This window comes from Phascolarctos cinereus, unplaced genomic scaffold, assembly GCF_003287225.1.
Source record: "Phascolarctos cinereus isolate Bilbo 61053 unplaced genomic scaffold, phaCin_HiC Scaffold_5;HRSCAF=322, whole genome shotgun sequence".
Lineage (NCBI taxonomy): Eukaryota > Metazoa > Chordata > Mammalia > Diprotodontia > Phascolarctidae > Phascolarctos > Phascolarctos cinereus.
This window is the reverse complement of record NW_027555958.1, coordinates 12,857,362-12,878,390: the sequence shown is the minus strand read 5'-3', so window position 1 is coordinate 12,878,390 and position 21,029 is coordinate 12,857,362. Positions and strand designations below refer to the sequence as shown.

Here is a 21,029-nt window from a genome sequence, read left to right as displayed (position 1 = left end):
AAGAGAGCAAAGGTTTTCCCCACCGAAGGATGACGGGTGCGAGTCCCAGGCCTGGGGACAGGGGGCTGGTTTCTGGACATCTTGGGGAGACGCAGGGCACCTGCTGGGCTGGTCCGGGGCCCAGAAGACAACCTTCTTAGAGAATGTTCTGCAGGGATTTCTCTATGCCTCTCCTTGTATGTTACACTGAGGGCCTACAAGCCTGGTCTGGGTTAGTTTTCCAGAAACACAGTGACCTAGAGTGGAAAGAGTGTTGGATTTAGAGCCAAAGGGTACTAGATAAAGTCCTGCCTCTACCATGTGACCTCTCTGTGCCTCAGTTTCCCCCTTTGTAGGTCCTTTTCAGGTCTAGATCTAGGGGCCTATGAGGGCAGCCAGGAGCACAGGGCAAGATGAAGATGCCACGGCCACTGCGTCCGGCTCACAGGCTGGCAGAGGACAGGAAGGAGGGGCGCCCAGCAACAACCCAGAGTGGAAATGATGAACCCAAAGATGGCCAGCCACACACCAGCCCCACCTGGACAGGCAGGAAGCAAAGGGCCCCTGTGGGTGAGAATGGCCCTGAGGAAGCGTTCTGGGCAGTGTGCTGAGCTCGGCATCCGCCGACAAGAGGGAGACAAAAAGGAGGTCCAGAAGGAGCTTGTGATGCACACGGAGACAGAACGCACGCTTGGCTTGAGCAAATACAAACATTCATAAATACAACTTGCTACAGTCTGAAGTGAACGTGCAATGGTGAGACCATGTGATGGAGATGGAGATGGAGAGGAGGAAGCAGTCAGCATGTGCGGGGTGACTGGGCATGATGGAATGGCTAAACACCAGGATTTGGGAATCTTCCACTAGGAAGTCTGGAGTCCCATCCTCTACTATCCGGCCCACTCGCTGACTCACAGGGCCTCATGCAGAGCAAGTGCAATCACCCCCTAAAGGCACTGAAAGGACTGTAAGGTGTACATAAAGAAAACAGCCTCTGTTCTGGAAGATGTCCGGGGAAGGCGATTCTGTGGTTCTCGGGCTTAATGTCAAGCACCCTGGGAGATCTCGGGGGCGAGTTCCTCCCTCTGTCTAATCTAAGTCCATCGGGCTTCCATTCCAGCCCACCTCCTCCCAAGTCCAGGCAGCAGCAAACAGAGGAGAGGTATCCTTCAGACTCAAATCAGCCTCACAGACTGCTCTGGAGGATCCCTCCCAGGGCCTCTTCCATTCCTGTTACTAGAGCCCTGGTCTAGGCCTGGGTTAGTGTGACATCTCCTCACTGTCCCCTGGGCCTCTAGCCAACAATCCCAGAATTCCTGCACACAAGTCCTTCTCAAAAACCTTTCACTGCTCCTCCAGGGCTTGAGGGTCATTCGGACCCCTTGGCCTAACGCTCAAGGACGCTGCATCTCCTTCCCCACCTGTTCGGCCTTTGTTCTTGTCCCTGTTCCCTAGGACAGAGTCTTCTGCATACGGCACCCAAGCATTTCCTGGATGAGTGACGACTGCCTTCTGCTCTAGCCACAGACTTGCTCATTACCCCCCTTCCACAAAGCCTTTCCTCAGCACTCAAACCCACCCTCACCACTCCTTTCTCCAAATTCCTAATCTTATGCTTCTTTATGTTATTTCAAATAAATTCAACTCGATTCACCATGAAGCACAACTAGGTGGTTGTCTTAAAATACTACAGTAGGCATACAACTCGATAACTATCTGAAGAGGAGGCAGAGCTGTGGGCTGGGGGGAGGGTCCCAGGTCACTACTTATCGCTTGTGGGACCCAGAGCAGGCAGAAACTACTTCTTCTTAACATCTGCCCCGCGAAGTGAGAACTTGGGACTTGTGAGTCCCCTGAACAACAAGATGGAGGACGAGACCTGATCTCGACCTCTCAAACCTCTCCAAAACAGAAATTCTGCATCAAAGATAAATCGATGTCATGGTTAAGGATCCCTGAAATTCAAAAGATGGTCAGAAAGAAAACACCGAGGGCAGCTAAGTGGCACAGCAGACAGAGCACTGGCCCTGGAGTCAGGAGGACCTGAGTTCTAATTCGGCTTCAGATACTTAACACTAGCTGTGTGACACCAGGCCAGTCACTTAACCTCAACTGCCTCATCAAAAAACAAAACAAAACAAAAAACACACAAGAACACACTGAAAGACCCATGAATTGACATCCACGTATCCTGAGCTGACTCAGTGTCCCTAAAGACCTGACATAGGCTTACAACAAAACCCAGCCCCACACTGTGGTCTTCCTCCCTCTTTCCAGCGCTATGGACCCTCCAGCTCCAGACTGAGAAGACAGAGAACGCTGCAAAGATTTGTACTCCAAGGGCTGGAGTAGAAAACAGCACAGTGTGGCAGAGCGCCGAGCTGATGCTACTGGGCCAGAGAATTAAGAAATACAGGGAATGGGACAGCTCATGAGGATAAGACACCATGCATGTGCGGGGTGACCAAGACCAAGGGAAAGAGCAAAGCATCTAGTGAGTGCCAGTTCTGACCACTCAAAAGCCACTTGGGATAGAGACCAGGCTGGTGAACCATGAACTGCCCAGCGTAGATGGAGGCTGAGACACTTTGAGATCCAGGCCCAAAGGAAACCACCATTGGAGTGAAAAAATGATCAGAGGGAAAAACTGGGGGGGGGGGGGGGGGGAGACTGAAACTACCAAAGATCTCAGGAAGAAGAAAACTCTTAAGACCCTGAACATAACAGATGAATCAGGAAAAACATTAAGTCCACATCTAGCAAAAAAGTTTAGGCATCTAAACAAAACAAAAGAAAATGATCCAATTTGTTGATAAGACAAAGGACTCTGAGAATTTAAGGAAAACATGAAGTCATAACAAGAATTCCTGGAAGAGCTAAAAGTTTTTCAAAAGTAAATAAGAGTGTTACAGGAAAAATTAGATAAAAAAATGAGAGCAAAGGAAGAAAATTATGAAAATTACAGAAGAGGTGCAAAAACGCTTAAGAAAATAACACTTTAAAAAACAGAATTGGCCAAATGAAAAACAGATACAAAATTTCACTCATGAAAATAACTCCTTGAAAAGCAGAATTGGCCAAACAGAAAAAAAGGTAGAAAAAAAATCACTGAAGAAAACAAATCCTTAAAAATCAGAACTGGTCAAATGAAAGCTAATGACTCCATGAGACATCAAGAAACAATAAAACAAAGTCAAAAGAATAAAAAGAAAATAGAAGGAAAAGTGAAATAATTCATTGGAAAAAACAAATAATCTGGAAAATAGATTGAGGAGAGATAATTTAAATATTACTAGACTTAAAAAGAACAAATTAAAAATCCCCAATTAAATACCTAATTAGAAATTCTGAAAACCAAAGGAGAGATTAATAAAATTGAAATTAAGAAAACTATTGAACTAATCAATAAAACTAAGAACTGGTTTTATTAAAAAAACAAACCAAAATAGATAAACCTTTGGTTAATTTGATTTAAAAAAAAGAAAACCAAATTACCTGTATCAAAATGAAAAGGGTGGGTTCACCACCAATAAAGAGGAAATCAAAACAATAATTAGGAATTATTTTGCCCAACTGTATGCCAATAAATTTGACAATCTCTGGACGTATATTTACAAAAACGTAAATTGCCCAAATTAACAGAAGAGGAAGTAAAATACTTAAACAAACCATCAGCTCCCTAAGAAAAAATCTCCAGGGATTTACAAGTGAATTCTATCAAACATTTAAAGAAAAACTAATTAAAACACTATATAAACTATTTGGGAAAATAGATGAAGGAAGAGTCCTACTAAATTCTTTTTATGATGCAAATATGGTGCTGATACCTAAACCAGGAAGAGCCAAAACAGAGAAAGAAAATTGATGAGATTAGTTGCTGTAATCTCTTTGCTAATATTTTATTTAAAATTTTTACATCTATATTAATTAGGGAAATAAAATATTAGCAAAGAGATTACAGCAACTTATCTCATATCACACCTGCTAACATGACAAAATAGGAAAATGAAAAATGTTGGAGAAGATATGGGAAAATTGGAACATTAACACATCGTTGGTGGAGTTGTGAACTGATCCAACCACTCTGGAGAGCAATCTGGAACTATGCCCAAAGGGCTATAAAATGTGCATACCCTTTGACCCAGCAATACCACTTCTAAGGCTGTATCCCAAAGATCATAAAAATGGGAAAAGGATTCACATGTATAAAAATATTTAAAGCAGCTCTTCCTGTGGTGGCCAAGAATTGGCAATTGAAGGGATGCCCATCAACTGGGGAATGGTTGAACAAGTTGTGGTATATGAATGCAATGGAATACTATTGTTCCATAAGAAATTTAGCAGGTGGACTTCAGAAAAATCTGGAACAACTTGTATGGACTGATGCTGAGTGAAATGAGCAGAACCAGGAGAACACTGTACATAATAACAGCCACATTGTGCGATGACTAACTTTGATAGACTTAGCTCTTCTCAGCGATGCAAAGATCTGAGACAATTCCAAAAGACTCACGATGGAAAAATTCTATCTACATCCAGAGAAAGAACTATGGAGTCTGAATACAGACAGAAGCAGACCATTTGCTCTCCTTTTCTTTTCTTCTTTTGTTTTGTTTCTCTTTCTCATGGTTCCTCCTATTAGTTTTAATTCTTCTTTACAACATGACCAATGTGAAAATATGCTTAATATGAATGTATAAGTGTAGCCTATATCAGACTATACGCTGTCTTGGGGAGGGGGAGAAGAGGAAGGGGAGAAAATTTAAAACTCGAAATCTTATGGAAGTAAATGTTGAAAATTAAAAATAAATTAATTATAAAAAAATAAAATAACTGCAGACAAAAAAAAAAGAATTATTGGACTACCTGAAAACCATGATTAAAGAAAGAGCCTACACATGATATTTCAAGAAATCATAAAACAAAACTACTCTAATATCCTACAACCAGAGGGTAAAATAGAAATTGAAAGAATCACCTCCTGAAAGAGATCCCAAAATGAAAACTCCCAGGAATATTATAGTCAAATTCCAGAGCTCCCAGGTCAAGGAGAAAATACTACAAAAGCAGCCAGAAAAAAAAAAAGTACACAAGATTTAGCAGTTACCATGTTAAAGAAGCAGAAGGTTTGGAATATGATACTCTAGAGGGCAAAAAAGCTAGGATTACAATCAAGAATACCTACCAAAGCTTAGTACAATCCTTCAAGGGAAAAAAATGGATATTGAGTGAAATAGAGAGCTTTCAGGTATTCCTGATGAAAAGGCCAGAGTTGAATAGAAAATGAATTTCAAACATAAGACTCAAGAGAAGCCATAAAAAGAAACATGAAAGAGAAACCATAAGGGACTCCACAAGGTTAAATTGTTTATATTTCTATATGGGAAGGTGATACATGTAACTTCAAATAGCTTTATCATTATTAGGGCAGTTAGAAAGATTCTACATAAATGGAGGGTGTGGGAGTGAGTCAATCATGTTGGGATGATATTAAAAAAATGGATGAGTGGGAAAGAGAGATGCCCTAGGCGAAGGGGGAGAGGAAAAATGGCGAAAACATGAAAGAAGTGCACAAGAAAGAGCTTTACAGTGGAGGGGGAAATGATGGCGGCAGGGCAGGCAATACTTGAACCTCATTCACATCTAAATTGTTTCAAAGAAGGAAACACACACACACACACACACACACACACACACACACACACACACACTCAGTTGGGTATACAAATCTATCTTACCCAACAGAACAAGTAGGGCAAATGGATATGAGAAGGGGGGTGGGTGTATGTAATTAAAAAGGAAGGCAGATAAAGGAAGGCAGTGGTCAAAAGCAAAACAGATTTTAGAGGAGAGACAAGATAAACAGAAGAAAAGAGGATGGAGGGAAATGCACAGTTAATAAACACAATTGTAAATGTGAATGGGATGACCTCACCCCACAAAATGGAAGCAGATAGCAGAATGGATTAGAAACTAGAACCCAACTATATGTTGTTCAGAAGAAACACACTTGAAACAGAAGGACACAAAGAGGTAAAATAAGGGGATGATGCAGAATCTATCATGCTTTACCTGATATAAAAAAGGCAGGGATAGCAATCATGATCTCAGACAAAGCAAAAGCAAAAATAAACCTAGTTAAAAGAGATAAACAGAGAAACTATATATTGCTAAAAGGTATTATAAACAAGGAGGCAATATCAATACTGAACATGTATGCACCAAATGGCACAGCATCCAGATTCTTAAAGGAAAAGTTGTATGAATTACAAGAGGAAATAGACAGCAAAACTAATGGGGGACTTCAACTTTCCTCTCTCAGAACTAGGTAAATCTAGCCCTGAAAGAAACAGGCAAGAAGTTAAGGAGTTGAACAGAATTTTTTAAAGTTAAATATGACAGATCTCTGGAGAAAAGTGAATGGCAATAGAAAGGAATATACCTTTTTCTTAGCCATACATGGCACCTTCTCAACAACTGACCATGTATCAAGACATAAAAACTGCACAACCAAATGCAGAAAAGCAGAAATATTAAATGTACCCTTTCAAATTATAATGCAATAAAAATTACATTCAATAAAGGGCTATGGAAGCACTGATTAAAAATTAACCGGAAATTAAATAATCTAACCCTAAAGAGTAAGTGGGTTAAAGAACAAATCACAGAAACAATCAATAATTTTATTGAAGACAATGACAATGAGACAATCTACCAAAATCTGTAGGATGCAGCCAAAGCAATATTTAGGACCAAATGCATATGTCTAAAAACATACATCAGTGAAAGAGAGAAAGAGATCAATGAATAGGACATACAAATTAAAAAAAAAAACAACTAGAAAAAGAATAAAGTTTAAATCTCCAATTAAAGACCCTAATAGAAATCCTGAAAATCAAAGGAGAGATTAATAAAACTGAAAGCAAAAAAAAAAATGAACTAATAAATAAAACAAGGAGTTGGTTTTATTAAAAAAAAAAAGACAACACAATAGATAAACCATTGGTTAATTTGATAAGGAAAAAAAAAACAAATTACCAGTATCTAAACTGGAAAGGGAGACTAATGAAAATGAAATTAAAGCCATTATTAGGAGTTATTTTGTTCAATTATATGCCAACAAAGTTGACAATCTAAGTGAAATGGATGAATACTTATAAAAACCATAAATTGTCCTAATTAGCAGAAGAGGAAACAGAATACTTAAGTAACTCTATCTTAGAAAAAGAAATTGAACAGGCTATAAGTGAGCTTCTCTAAGAAAAAATATCTCCAGGACCATATAGATTTACAAGTGAATTCTACCAAACATTTAAGGGGCAATTAATTCCAACGCTATATAAAGTATCTGAAGGAAAAAAAAAAGTAAAGAAAGAGTTGTACCAAGTTTCTTAAATATTGTTTTGATACCTAAACCAGGGAGAGCAAAAACAGAGAAAGAAATCTATAGACCAATTTCCTTAATGAATTATCAGTGCAAAATTTTTAAATAAGATAACAAGCAAGGTGATTACAGAAATAGATTATACACTATAACCAGATGGGATTTCTACTAGGAATGAGGAGTGGTTGAATATTAGGAAAACTATTAACAAAACTGACCATATCAATAACAAAAACAACAAAAATCATATGATTATATCAACAGATGCAGAAAATGCTTTTGATAAAATACAACACCCATTCCTATTAAAAACACTAGAAAGCAAAGGAATAAACGGAGCCTTTCTTAAAGTGATAAGTAGCATCTATTTATTTTTTGAGAGGCAATTAGGGTTAAGTGACTTGCCCAAGGTCACACAGCTAGTAAGTGTCAAGTGTCTGGTCTGAGACCAGATTTGAACTCAGCTCCTCCTGGCTCCAGGTGCTCTATCCACTGTGCCACCTAGCTGCCCTATCCACTGTGCCACCTAGCTGCCCCAAGTAGTATCTATCTAAAACCAAGAGCAATCATTATTTGTCACAGAGATAAATTTGAAGCCTTCCACAAGATGAAGGGTGAAGCAAAGACGTCCAGGATTATTCAATATTACACTGAAAATGCTAGCGATGGCAATAAGACCAGAAACAGAAATGGAAGGAATGAAAACAGGCAACAAGGAAACAAAACCACCACTCTTTACAGAAAATACAATGGTGCACTTAGAGAATCCTAGAGAATCAACTAGAAAACTAGTTGGAACATTTAACAACTTCAGTCAATTTGTAGCATGTAAAATAAACCCACATAAATTATCCATATTTCTATAAACTACCAACAAAACCCAAAAGCAAGAAATAGAAAGAAATGCCATTTAAAATAACTGCAGATGATATAAAACACTTGGGAGTCAACTTGCCAAAACAAACCCAGAGACAATATGAACACAATTACAAAACACTTTTCACACAAATAAAGTCAGATTTAAAGAATAAGAAAAATGGCTGAGCCAATATAATAAAAATGATAATTCTATGTAAATTAATTTACTTATTCAGTTCCATACCAATCAAAGAATGATTTTATAGATCTAGAAAAAATAACAGAATTCATCTGCAAGAATAAAAGGTCAAGAATATAGAGGAACTTAATGGGGAAAAAATGTGAAGGACAATGGCCTAGCAGTACCAGATTTCAAACTATATCACAAAGCAGCAATCATCAAAACAATCTGGTACTGGCTAAGAAACAGAGTGGTAGATCAGTGGAACAGATTATAGATATATAACATACATAGTAATCTAGTGTTTGATAAACTCCAGGATGCAAGCTTTTTTTAAAAATGTCACCATTTAACAGAAATTGCTAGGAAAACTGGAAAGCAGTTGGGCAGAAACTAGGCATAGACCAACATGTCACACTGTATACCAAAACAGGGTCAAAATAGATAAATGATCTGGATATAAAGGGTGAGAACATAAGTAAATTACGGCAGCAAGGAAAAATGTACTTGTCAGATCTATAGATAAGGGCCAAGTTTATGACCAAACAAGACAGAAGGGATCACTGGAAGCAAAATGGATAGTTTTCATTATACGAAATTAAAAGACTTTTGCACAAACAAAACGAATGCAGCCAAAATCAGAAGGAAAACAAAAACGGGGCAAAATTTTATAGCAATTTTCTTTAATAAAGGCCTCACTTCTCAAATATGTAGGGACATGAGTCAAATTTATAAAAATAAGAGTCATTCCCCAACTGATGAATGATCAAAGGATATGAATAGGCAATTTTCAGAAGAAGAAATCAAAGCTATCAATAGTCACATAAAAAATGCTCTAAATGACTAATGATCACAGAAATGCAAATTAAAATAGCTGTGAGGTACCCCCTCACACCTATCAGATTCGCTCACATGTCAGAAAAGGACAATGACAAATGCTGGAGGAGATATGGAAAAATTAGGATACACTGTTGGTGTACTTGTGAACTGCTCTGACCAGCCTGGAAAATAATTTGGAACTACGCCCAAGGGTCTGTAAAACTGTACATACTGTTTGGCCCAGCAATATCACTCCTAGGTCTGTATTCCACAGAAATCAAAGAAAAGGGAAAAGGACCTACTTATAAATGTAAATATATACACACAAACATATATTTGTAGCATCTCTTTTTTTGGTAGCAAAGAGCTGGAAACTGAGGGGATGCCCGTCAACTGAGGAATGGCTGAACAAGTTGTGGTATATGAATGTGACGGAATACTATTGTGCTGTAAGAAATGACAAGCAGGATAATTTCAGAAAAAGCTGGGAAGACTTCCACAAAATGACGCAAAATGAAGTAAGCAGAAAGAGGAGTGCACTGTACACAGTAACAGCAACACTGGGAGCACGATCAACTGTGAAAGCCTCGTCTATTTGGATCAAGACAATGAACCAAAACAATTTCAAAGGACCCATGATGAAAAATGCATCTACCTCCAGAGAGAAAACTGATGAATTCTGAGTGCAGATTGATGCACACTTCTTGGTGGTGGTTGTTTTTTCTGTCTTGTGTTTTCTTTTGTAACACGGCTAATATAGAAACAATGTTTGCATTACTTCACATATAAAATCAATATCAAATTGCTCGCCTTCTCGAGGAGAAGGAAGGAGCGGAAGGGAGGGAGAGAATATGGAACTCAAAATTTTAAGAAATTAATGTTAAAATTTTTTGCATGTCACGGGGAAATATTTAACAAAATAAAAATACATTAAAAAAAGAAAAATAACACTTTTATGCTAAAAATGCTACAAAGTACAAGCACAGAGGTACTTTCTTTAATATCATAAAAAAGCCTCTACCAAGAACAAGCATCATATGCAATGGGGACATACTAGAACATTTTCCAATAAATATGGAAGGGAAGCAAGGACGCCTACTCTCCCTATTATTATTTGATGTAGTTCTAGAAATGCCAGCAACAGCAATAAGATGAGAAAGAAATTAAAGGCATAAAGACAGGGAAAGAGGCCATAACGCTCTCTCTACTTACTGATGATACGCTGGTTAACTTGGAAAATCCTAGGGAATCAGCAAAGACACTAATTGAGACAATTATTAGCTGCGGCAAACTGTAGGCTACAAAATAAATCCTCCAAAATCAACTTAATCTCTATATGATAACAATACATAAGAAGCAATAAAGGGAGTCCCATTCCACATAATTATAAAATGCATACACTACCTACCAAAGTGCACCAAAGACTTACACAGATTCAATTACAAGGAAATAAAGAACAACTGAACTGGAGCTCAACACTCATGGCTAAGCCATGCCAATATATTAAAAATGATAACACTTCCAAAGGTGCCAAACAAATTAGCAGGGTGATCCTCTGCAGAACTTGATAAAATAGTAAGAAAATTCATTTGGAAAAATAAAAGATTTCAAATTTCAAGGGAAACCATGAAAAGAAGCAGAGATAACAACGGAATTGCACTAAAGTATATCATGAGCCTGCAGCCATCAAAGCCGTCTGGTACTGGTGTAGAAAACAGAGAGAGAGGGATGGATCAGTAGGGCAGACTAGACAAGGACAATCGGGAACAGCAGGACTCAATAACCCGGTGTTGGTAAAGTGAATGACGAGAGACGAGAGGCCCCGCGTGACCCTCCCCTCCACACGGGAGTCCCACATGGAATGCTTCTGGTCTTTCTCAATGCACAGATCCGGTGTGCTGACTTTTTTTTTTCTAACACCATTTGTCCTATGGAACGGCTCCCTGGGGATGGAGGGAGGATGCCTTGGATAACTGTGGTGACATAAAAAAACAAAAAAGGAGAGTAAAAAATTATTTTAAAGCAAAACACAAGACAGCTTGGGTGAGCTCCTCCTAAAGCTTCTGCTCTGCAACCCCCTTGCACGTGCTTTGCTAGTGCGGCCACCAGATGGCAATCTTGGTCCCCATACAAGTCCTCTGTGAGGAGACTGGGAACCAGGACAGAGGAGGGTCCTCCCGATGAGCCTAGGAAAGCTGCTGGGGCCTGGGGACAGGCCAAAGCCCCTGTTCCCCCAGGACCCCAGCAGCCCAAGGGGCCAGGTCTAGTGGATTCTCCCCAGGATGACCAGCATTCTTCTCCAGGATCTGGGGCTATGGAATTCTTATCACATACATGTGTGCATGTGAGCCCATCCAGGCTAGGGCACCCACTCATCTCAGGCTTAGCCTCCATCTTCACTCGGCAGGGCTGGAGCTGCTCATCCGGGAAGGGAGATTTAGCCCGACACTGGAATTTACTGGCTCAGCTACTGGTTTGCTGGATGGCTTTGGACAAGCTGCTGCCTTTCTGAGAGTTGCAGCTGCCTCCCCGGTAAGATGTAGGGTGGCTCTTCTTTGCTCTGATCTCAGCTGGAAGATGAGCAGGGGTGGTGAGCAAAGCTATGTTCTCTACATCTCCTGAAAGAGAGGCCTGAGAGTTTTTATTCCAAAAACAGTACACAGACCACAGCATGGGAGACGGGTCTGATAGTAAGTAAGGTACTGCCTAGTACTCCTTAGTGGTCAGTTCCAATCTACTGGTCATCAGGATTCTATACATACAGAGTATGTTGTAGAAAACATTTTTCTAATCTGCCCTCAATGCATACACACACACACACACACACACACACACACACACACACACACACACACCAGTGCCTGTACAAGAGCAGATCACAACAGGCTTCTCTTGTCTGACTAGACTGGTCTGAAGGGGCCAATGGGAGGACAGCGAGTAGCCAGCAGCTCTGGCCCAAAGAGGGGGGGTCCTGAGCCTGCCTCCCCTACACAGTGAGCACCCCAGTCCAGAGAGAGGAAAGTACTGCAACCCTCAAGAACCACTGGGAGAGTGCTGGTCTCTGCCTCAGGGTTTGCCTAGGGTCCCACTTCATGCAGCCATTCCCACAGTAGCATGAGAAAAAAAACATGGGATGTGGAATCAGAAAGACCTGGAGCTAAGTCTGAACTCTGCTGCTCTCAAGCTACAGGACATTGGGCAGATCACCTCTCCCAGACCTCTATGCCCTGTTCTGTAAAATGGGAGGGCTAGACTGGATGGGCACCAGCCCCTTCAAGCCTTTGAGCTTTCCTCTGCGGGCTCCTCCCTACCTCCAGTCAGGTCTGGGATGCCTTTCCATCCTGGGGGTGGCCAATAGGTGGGACCCCGAGTCTTTCCAATAACTGGACCCACAGAGGGACCTGAAAGGGCTCCATCATGCAATCAGGTGATGCAGGCAGATTCCAGGCTGCCAGACTGTACTGTTCTTTGTCTGGTTTCAAAACACTTAGATCTGAGGCAGCTGGAATCCACTGACTCCAATTCCTGGTCCTCCTTACCCTGGGAGCATCAGCTCATCATCCATGCAAAAGTTTCTAAGTGAGAAGCATGCACGCACGCACGCGCGTACACACACACACACACCCCCCTCAGTGGAAGTTTATAGACTCGAAGTAGGAGGAAAGGGCTTACATGGAGAAGTGGGAAGGACTGCCAAAGAGACGTGCTTCCTACGACCCCTACACAGCATAAATGACTTCTGTGTAGCTGAGAACCACGGCTGGCTCTGGATTCTGGCACCCACAATGACTTACTGGTTTCCCTGCCTTCAGACGTTCTAATCTATCCTAAATCCTTATGCACAACTCTGATCATCCCACTCTTGCTTTGAAAGACAAAGGCCAAAGCCTAAGACGCTGAGTGGTCTTTACCCTTATCCCCATTTGGGCACTGGGTCTGGGGTCCTGCCTTTGTTCCTCCCATCCTCCAGACCTCTCATGTTCCACTCTAGAAAATCCGGTCAGAAGAGTCCCCTCTCTCCTTCATCAGCTGGTGTGTGGGACAGACTGAGCCAGAATCAGAACTGGAAGAGGTGATGGAGATATTCTCTTCTGGGACATCAATCAAGGAGAAAGCACAGATGAAGCCTGTCCTAAGGACCACTGGGGATACAAATACAAAAGCCAAGATGGTCCCTGCCCTATGGAGCTTCCACTCGAACAGAAAAATTCTGGCAGATAACTCGGCTGCCTCGTAAGGCCTCAGCACTATACCTGGAAACAGCAGGACTGGCTGGTCCCCAGGACACGTGCAGGTTTCATGCACGGCAGCAGCAGAGATGGACATTAAAGTCCTAGTCAGCCTTCTCCAGGCTATTTGGTCAGTTCCCAGATGTGTCACCAGCCAAACAAGATGAAAAGTAATACCCCGAGCTGCTTTTGGGAATGGGCTGGGAGGCTCTGAGGCTGCAGTGGCCAGCTGCTGCCCCAAACTACCAAGATCCTCATTTCAAGAGGCTAAAACCAAAGGAAGACAGGGCTGACCTCGCTTAGCTGGTGGTGCTCCTAGCAAGGACTTGTTCTAATACTTCTCTCCCAGATGCTACTTGGTTAACTTTTGGTTAAAACCACTAACTTGGAGATCTGACAGGCATCCCTCTCAAGCAGCTTCCAATTCACTTCTCCCAAAGGCCCCAGTGGTTCTCCACTCGGGTTCTTGTGACCTTTGGGTCAGGGACAGCCAGCCACCCCTGGGCTCCAGGCCCCTGACTCCCTGGCAGCCCAGGTACCATGTGCTCATGGCTAGCATCCCTCCCACTCCACACAGGGGAAGAAAAGAGTTTTTCTCCAAAGCTGCTAAATCCAGAGGGGTTGCACGCCTGAAGTCAGCAGCCCAGCTCCCTCTCAAAGTCTCAGGCAAGCACAGCTGGGGGCTGGAAACTTTGAGAGCATCATCTGTGCGGCAATTCCCCTGTCTCACTGCCTGAGAGACACCAGCATTCCACGCACAAGAGAGAGGCGGCGGAGTCAGCAACAGTGGCTCCGAACACATAATTGCAATGTGGCACCCGCTGGGCTGGGCCCAGCAGGAGAGCTGCCGAACAGGGTATCTTGGGGCTGCTCTGGGGTGGGGCGGGGCCAAGGTGATGACCCTGGAGGACCTCACCAGACCCCAAGCAGGGATGCTTGGGCTTTCTGGAGCCCATAAAGGATCAGTCAAGGAGGAAGCTGGCACTTACTGAAAGGAGATAGAAAAGCATGTCCCTCCATCTGTGTTCTGTGGTCCCATGTACCTGCTGTGGCTGTTCTGAGAGGGGATGGGCAGAATGACCTGAAGGAAAGCTCTCCTCCCCTCAGGACAGAATGAGTAGGAGAGGGAAAGGCTGTTGTGCAAGAAGTGCGTGGCACGGCCTTGGCAACCTAGCTGAAGGCCTCTTGGTGGACCACGCACACCTGAAGGCTCTCTGGTTGTCTCTGGAAGGCATGATTACCCCCACTGGGGTGACGGGGAGTGATGCTAGGCAGTGCCAAGAGTAACCAGGGCCCCAGGAAAGGCCAGTGTTGGTCTGGGCAAATACAGGAACTCATCTACAATGGACATTCCTTAAAGGCAGAGACTATGTCCTATTAATCTTTCTATGCCCCCACAACAGAGCGAGGGGACTGAGGTCATGAGAGGAAGGTAGAAGAGAAGCTTCTCTGAGGGGCTGGAGCTCTTAGAGGCCAAAGGAAGAGCAGGAAATGTCTTCAGAACCACTTGGGCTAGAACATCTCTGATGATCTGTGACCAGGTTCAAGAGAGACTAAGAAATGAAGGTTTCGGCATTTCCCACTGGAGCTCATGAGGTCATCAAGGGAGCATGGAGCCCCCCAGAAAACCCTCCTAATACGAGCAGATGGTGGAAGCTGAGAAGAATGGACGGGAAGTCTAGGACAGGAGGGAGAGGGGAACAGGCATTGATTAAGCACCTGGCAGATTCCCCTGCCTGACAATCCTCTACTTCTTTGCGGCTTTTTGACACTACTAAAGGCTCCTCTATCCTAAACCCTCCTCCTTCCTCAGCTTCCATGACATTGTTCTCTCCTCCTCTTCCTGTTTTCAAGACTGTTCCTGCTGCCCGGTGCCTGGAGGGCAGTGTGGTGGTGCAGTGGATAGAGCACTAGCCTAGAATCAGGAACACCTGGACTCAAATCCAGACACTCAGTAGCTGTGTGACCCTGGGCCACGTCACTTTACCCTGTGTGCCTCAGTTTCCTCATCTGTAAAATGAGCGGAGAAGGAAATGGCAAGCCATTTGAGGATTTCAGCCAAGAAGTCTGACAGGACTGAAATGACTGAACCACAATGAAATACGTCTGGTACCGCACTAGGTGCTTTTACAACAGCAGCCCTGGGAAGTATGTGCCGTTAAGACGACCATTTTGCAAAGGAGGAAACCGAGATAAACAGATGAACTGATCTGTCCAGGGTCACAGAGCTAGTAAGTGTCTGAGGCTGCGTTTGAGCTCAGGTCTTCCTGACTCCAGGCCAGGTGCTCCATGCACTCTGGCTCCCCCTAGTGGCTGATGAGCCGGAAGGACAAGGCCACTGCATCCTGGGAGCCCGACTGGAAGGCACTGTGGAGTGGGTGCTGAGCAGAGAGGATTCCTTCTAAGAATATGGTGGTGAAATAAAGGAGACTTACAGGACAACTGCTTCTGGGGATGGAGAGGCTCAACTGCAGGTTTTTAAAGGACAGAGAGAGAGACTGAGAGAGTCAGAGAGAGGGGCGAGAGGGGGAGAAAGAAGGGAAGAGAGGGAGAGAAAAAGAAAAAAGAGCAGAGACAGAGGAGTGGGGGAGACGGGGAGGGAGAGATGAATGACAACTTGATCAATGTGGTAATAAAGTGCTCCAGGAAAAAATGGGATTATACAGAGGCTTCAAGGAGGGGAGGTGACTTGATCAGGAAAAGCCCCACCTCTTCTCAGGAAAAGGAGCTAAAGAAGTAAAACTGCAGTGGACTTTTGGGTAAAGCACGGGCAGGGAGATACGTGTCTTCCATCTCCAGCTACACTCTCTCCAGCATTCAGAGCGAAGACTGGGCCAATGGACCACGTGCCTTCCTTCTCTTACTGAGCTTGTCCCTAGCCCCACCTCCAATCTCCTTTGGCAAGAGGAGTAATCTTCCACTCAGTGAATACTCTCACCCCTGGTCATACCCTTCGCGTCCCAGGGACTCTGAACCCTCGCAGACCATCATCCAAACCCCATTCCACACCCGCCTCACCTGATTCCTCATTCCCATCCCCCTCAACCCTCCCACCCCAAACTTCCAACCAAACACCACCCACCCTATCTACCGTGCCCCCTGGAATGCCTGTTCCATAGGGAACAACTTCACTTCATCCTAAGTCTTTTCCTCTCCCACTCCTTCCATCTGCTAGCTCTTACTAAACCTGGCTTCCCCCTGAGGACACAGCCTCCCCGGCCACCCTTTCCAGTACTGGCTGCACCTTCGCTCATCCTCTTTATCTCTCAGGTCAAGGTGGGAGAGAGGAAATACACCTTGCTCCCCACTGCCACTTCCAGGTTCTCCCCTTTTCTCCATCACTCAGTAACCTTTTCCCCTTTGAGGTTCATGCTATTCATCTCGGCCACCCAATCAATGTCTTGGTAGCTGTTGTGTTTACACACGTGTGTCTCTCCTTTCCCCTCCTCAAGGAGTTAGATACCTGACTTACAATTTTTCTCTCCTCCCCAACTCCTGCCTTCACACTAGGTGACTTCAACACACACACACACACACACACACACACACACACACACACACACACACACACACTCTCTCCCTCCAATAACCCTAACCACTCAGTTCCTCAGCCACACACAAAGATGGTCATACCCTGGCTCTTGCCACACTCACAAATGTATCATCTCCATATTCAAGAATTCTGAAATCCTTTTATCTGATCACAGTCTGCTGGCTTTTTACCTCTCCCTCTGCCTTCCCTTACATAACCCTGCTCTTCATCCTCACCATGGCCTCCAATCCCTTGATCCCACAATTCTCTCCCAGGCCATCTCCCTGCACTAGGCACTCTCTCCTCTTCTCTCCATCTTGATTTCTTGGTGAACGAATTCTACTCTGCCCTGTCCTTCTCCCTTGAATCCCTAATCACATGACTGATTATGCCCAGCCATGCCTCAGCCTTGGATCACTCCCACCATTTCTCACCTCTGCCTTCGCACCTCAAAAAGTGCTGCTGAACAAACATGGAGAAAATCCCATGACTGTTCTGACTGGATCTGCTACAAATCGGGGCCCTCACTGCTGCTAGGCAATCCTACTGTACCACCCTAAATCACTCACTCTCCCATGCTCCACAGTGGCTCTTCCAGACCTTTTCATCCCTCCTCAAACCCCCCTGGCTCCCCCTCTCCCTCTCCTCACAGCTGAGAATCTTGTCTCCCATTTTACAGAACAACTTGAGGCCATTCACCATGAACTCCCTCTTCTCCCCTCTTCCTCATGCCCTGTCACTCGGGTGCCTTCTGCCCATCTCCTCCTTCACCTCTGTCTCACATGAGGAGGTGGTCTTTCTCCTCACCAGGGCCAACCCCTCTACTTGTTCAAGTGACCCCATTCATCCCCCTCTGTCACCCCTGCATCACTTATTTTCAGTCTCTCCTGTACTGGCTCCTTTCCTACTGCCTAGGCCTCCCCCATTCTGGGAAAAAACCCTCCCTTGATCCTTCCGTCACTATCAACCCTGTCTCTCTTCTGCCCTTTGTAGCTAAACTCCTGGAAAAGACCATCTCCAGTGGGAGCCTGCAGCTTCTCTCCTCTCTCTTCTTAACCCCTTACCTCTGGCTTCTGCCCTCATCACCCCACCTGAGCTGCCCTCTCCAAAGTCACCAGTGGTCTCTTAACTGCCAGACCCAGCGGCCTTTTCTCAATCCTCCTTGAGCTCTCTGTATTAACCTTCTCTTCCCTGACACTCTCTTCTCTCTGGGTTTTCAGGACACTCCTCTCTACATATTCTCTTCCTACCTATCAGATCATGCCCTCTGCATCTTGGGTCATCTGCAGCTGTCCTGATCGATATCTTGTCATTGGAGTCAGATGAGCCTGGAGGACAGAGGAGGCTGATGACTGCACAGCTCTGCCTCACTTAAATCCAATTCACTCGCAAGTCAAGACTTGGCTCTCCTGATGGCACTGGCCCTCTGCCAGAGCGGAGGACAACAATCAGAGCATGCCTTCTAACTGTAGCTGTGTCTCAGGGCTCCATCCTGGGCCCTCTTCTCTCCTTCCCTCCGTCTTACTTCACTCGGAGATCTCGACAGCTTTCAGGGATTTACCCACCATCTCAATGCTGATGATTCCCCAATCTGCCTGTCCAGCCCCAGCCTCGCGTCTCCAGCTGCCTTTCAGACATCTCCAACTGGATGTCCAGTAGAAATCTTGACCTCAACATATCCAAACCGGAACTCATTCCTTTTCTCACTAAATCCTCCCCCGCCCTCCTCCTTTTCCTATGATAGTAGAGGGCTCCACCCTCCTCCAAGCTGCTCAGGCTCCCGGAGCCTGGACTCCTCCTCATCTCTCTCATCCCCCATCCAATCTGTTGCCGAGGCCTGTTGATTTCCCCTCTGCCATCTCACTGAAATATTTGCCCTTATCTCCTCTGACACTGACAGCATCTTGGTGCGGGCCCTCATCACCTCGTGGTGGGGGGGGGGGGGTTCTTGCCTCACGTCTCTCTCCACTCCGACCCACCTTCCTCCTCCATTCAGCCACTAAAGGGATCTTCCTAAAGCCCAGGTCCGACCATGTCGCTGCCCTACTTAACAAACTCCAGTAGCTTCCTATTGCCTCCAAGAACAAAATACTTTTGTTTGTCCTTCAAAGCCCTTCATGACCTCATTCCCTCCTACCTTTCCAGGCCCTCCATTTCTTGGCCATGGGCATTGTCTGTGTGAAATGCTGTCTTTCCTCCTCACCAACTACTGACCTCCCTGGCTGACCCAATTAAAATCCCATTTTTTACTGGAAGCTTGCCCTAACCTCTCTCAATCTTTGGTTTGTACAGTTACCACCATTAGATTGTGGGCTCCTCAAGGGCAGGGACTGTCTGTTGCCTCTTTTTGTATCCCTAGCCTTATTTATCCCAGTGCCTGGCATGAGGTAGGTGCTCAATCAATGCTTATTGACTGGTCTAAATTTTTTTGAAATGGAAGGAAAGGACAGCTGCTTCTTGAAAGAGATGAGAAGGTGTGGAAAAGCCACCGAGGATAAGGAGGGATAGACAGTCAGTCAAGAAAAAATAAAAACAGGGCAGCTAGGTGAGGCAGTGGATAGAGCTCTGGTCTTAAGAGTTAGGAGGACCTGAGTTCAAATCCAGCCTCAGGCACTTGACACTTACTAGCTGTGTGACCCTGGGCAAGTCACTTAACCCCAACTGCCTCACCAAAAAAGTAAAAAAATAAAATAAAATAAATAAGAAAGAAATTGATGAAATAAGTATATATAATAAATTATATAGAAAGAAAGAACGAAATTGATGAAATATGACAAAAAAAAAAGGGAAGAATAAAAACAGTTTGGGCAGTCATCAGCAAAGGCCCAGCTGAGATTAGAGAACTCAGTTTCACAGTGGACCCTGCTGGCACTGTGTCGTGACTTCCTCTGTCAGCAGTCAGTAAGAAGACAGGGAGCATGCTTTACTGATATGCAGCCGAGTGGCCAAGGCACTTGGGTCTTGGAATCAGGAAAACCTGTGTTCCAATCCTGCCTCAGCCACTTTCTAGCTGGGGAGCCTGAGCTGGGGAAACTACCTCTGTGCCTCAGTTTCTTCATATGCAAAGTAAGGGGGGTATCCTTGGCTCTAAGTTCAGGATCCTTTGAGCTGAAAAGAAGAGTGAGTCACATGGGGATTCAGGGTGCAGAACTGCCAGTACATGAAAGGGAGTGAGATACTGGGGGGGGCTCCAGAGAACAGAGGGCATTTACCTAACATCAGACCGCAAAGAAAGCCAAGCAGCAGGGACAGGCTGAGAGAAGGGGGAAGAACAGAGGCTTTGGTGAGCAGGAAGGACCCAGTCAGGAGACTGAGACGGAGGAAGGGACAGAGAGGACACAAGGGCAGGAGGCTGCCCACAATGGGGAATTCCACAGCTCGAAGCTGGAAAGCTGGCGAAGTCACAGAAATGTGCACCTCCGCGGGAGGGACATTCTGGCTGAGGAAACGGGCACGGCTGAGAACCCCTGGTCGGAGGCATGGGACGTCACCGAGGCTGAGGAAAAAGAATCTTCCTCGTAGAACACAAGCTCCTGAGGACGGAGACAGCGACGTTTTTGTGGCACCAGCACCCAGCACCCAGCACAGCGCTTTCCTGAATTTGACAGAACCCAAGTGGTTGCTAATTCTTACTGATCCTATGTTCACAACATATCTCGATCCTTCACCTGGCTAACATAAACTTAAAAAACTTTTGAGATAACTCTATTTCAGGATAATCAGGATCCTTAGTAACTCTATGTGTTCAGTTTTATGCATTTACAACCCTAGTTCTGAGCAGGCGTCTGTGACCCTCCCAGGGCAGGCAGATGCCCCTGCTTTCCAGGCTCTTGTCTATTCCGCCATATGGCCCTTCTCATCTGAAGAATCCTCAGCAGAAGAGGTCTTTCTCGCTCACCCGAGCCCATGAACTAGCTAACAGGTCTCTCTACTTCCATTCTCTCTCCTTTCCAACACCTCCTCCACACAGTCGCCAAAATCATCTCCCTGTCACAGATCTCACTACCTGATGCCACCACCCAAAGACCTTCAGGGGCTTCCCCCCTT

General features: G+C 44.6%; 1 protein-coding gene across 5 annotated transcripts in view; it reads right to left on the bottom strand.

Moving 5' to 3' along the window:
• Positions 1 to 21,029, bottom strand: part of DIS3L2 (DIS3 like 3'-5' exoribonuclease 2) — a 358,658-nt gene that overhangs the window by 8,881 nt on the left and 328,748 nt on the right. The window lies entirely within an intron of this gene.